The sequence below is a fragment of the Macrobrachium nipponense genome, chromosome 5 (assembly GCF_015104395.2).
Source record: "Macrobrachium nipponense isolate FS-2020 chromosome 5, ASM1510439v2, whole genome shotgun sequence".
Lineage (NCBI taxonomy): Eukaryota > Metazoa > Arthropoda > Malacostraca > Decapoda > Palaemonidae > Macrobrachium > Macrobrachium nipponense.
Window position 1 is genome coordinate 40,369,234 of NC_061107.1, and position 2,500 is coordinate 40,371,733.

Consider the following 2,500-nt stretch of genomic DNA (forward strand, 5'->3'; position numbering starts at 1 on the left):
AGATGTGGTAAATGAAACGATAATGGAATAATAATGTAATAGTATCATTGATAATACAGGGTGTAACAGGGAAAAAGGAGAAAAACAAGACATTCTGAAACTGTATGACCAAGGGTTCATGGATAAGTAAATTTTATTTCCAAAGGCAGTCTCCATCCTGAGGGTGCAGGTAAAAACAGGTTATTATTTCTAGGGGGTTGGAGATAGACCCAATAACCATATATATTCTGAAGCTACAAAAGGCAGGCCTGATATTTGGATAAGTATATTTCATTTCCAAAGGGTGTCTCCCTCCTAAAGGCGCAGGTGTGGGTAATTAGGCTAGTTTCCAATAAATCAAAGCTGTTGCTTTGTTTACACTTTTTTTCAGGTCTTCCGACGGTTATGTCGCCATTGTGATGGCCGTTTGCTATTTTTCAAAGTGAATCGAGAGTCGTCCTTTAGAATCGAAGTAAGCTGTGAAAGTGGCTCGGTTCTTGTAGGAGAACATTATCTGTCGTCACGGATGTGTTGCCACACAAATCAATTACTAGGGATGAGAGTTTGTGAACTCAGTCTCAGAAGCGCCCCTAACGTTCACTGGAACAACACAGCGAATCACATCTGCATATCATCCTCAAGTAACTGTTATATTAATATTAATAAAAGGTTTGCTAATTTAAAGCAATTATTCTATCATGTTAATTATGATTATAACAATTTAATTAGCTTAAAGCGAACATATTCTATTAGTTTCAGTGTCATGGATTAGTCGAGCACAGCAACCGAACTGTTCAAAATATTCTTCTTCGAACTTTTAGTGATCGACATGAAAAATGGCATAAATGTTTTCACGGTGTCTTATTTGCATTGAGGTAAGTCATATCAAGGTAAACCTGTACTCATCGAAAAGTGTGTGCTGTTTGATAGTTTATTATTTTTTTTTTCTTAGATCCACAGTCCAAGGAACCACCAAGTTTTCACCATTCAAGATGCTGTATGGTCGAGAACCTGTGCTATCCATCGATGCGGACAATGAGTTCGTTGGCTTTACAGCTGATCAAGACGATCCTGAATTTGATGAGGCAGATTTCCAAGCAACTCTCTCAAAGCTTGAAACATTACAGGTTGGCTTTTTTGTTTCGTCTACATAACGTAAATTTCTTACAGAATGTTGATGTATATATATATATATATATATATATATATATATATATATATATATATATATATGTATATATATATATATATATATATATATATATATATATATATATATATATATATATATATATATATATATATCACAACATTCTGTAAGAAATTTACATAGGTATGGTATATGGTATGTATTGTAATATAATATATATATATATATATATATATATATATATAATATATATATATATATATATATATATATACATACATAGACAACATCCTGTAAGAAATTTACATAGACAACATCCTGTAAGAAATGGTATAAGGTATGGTATAGGATGATATAGATTATATATATATATATATATATATATATATATATATATATATATATATATATACTATATATATATATCATATATTATCTATATATATATATATATATATTATATATATATATTTATATTATATATATACATACAATATATATATATTTATTATATATATACATATATAAAATCATCCATATACCATACCTATATAAATTTCTTACTGGATGTTGTCTTCAAGGAAGCTGGTGCCAACACTGAGCTTGCCAAGGGAAAACAACAAGCTGATATTACGAAATGGTGATACAAACAGAAAAATTTTTTCATTGGCGAAAAGATGCTGCGTTACAACCTTCGCAGAGCTGACAGAAAAGGAGGCAAGCAGACTGATCCGTGGGATGGCCCCTACGAGGTGGTTCAAGTTTGTAAATGGGGACTATACTCTTTTGTTAATGAAACTCAGAAAACTGCCCTCAAAAAGAATGTGAACGGATGCAACCTGAAGCTCTTCTTCGAACGCGTTGCTGCAAAAGTCTCCTCACCACTGTTATCTCCACCATCTCCAAGTGTCCACATCGTCGGGGATGAGCAACAGGAGATTGATCAAAAGTTCTGTCCTTTGACAAGCGCAAAGAAGCGAGACATCTGCAACAATTCTGGACGCCTGAAATTCAGAAAGAAGTCAGGTCCATACGGTAAAATAAATAAAATTTTCAAGAACAACAGCGAACCGCTTCTGGTTAAGGACATTGAAGGAGACAGAAACTTTCTCCTCCGCCTATTATTATATGCCATCACCGGAGAAGAGGCCCAAAACGCCGTCATCATGAGTTTAATATTTGATTATTAAGAGACCAGAGATGATTCAATGCGTCAGGATAAAGTCTGGGGGACTACAACTCGTGTATAGTTTCTATGTTGAGCGTTCAAAATGGGAGTCATTTTAACCTTATGGGGAGTGCTGTCAAAGAAATGAAATAAAAAGAGAACAATAATAATGGCTTTAGAATTTGCATTTTTTGTTTTCTAGA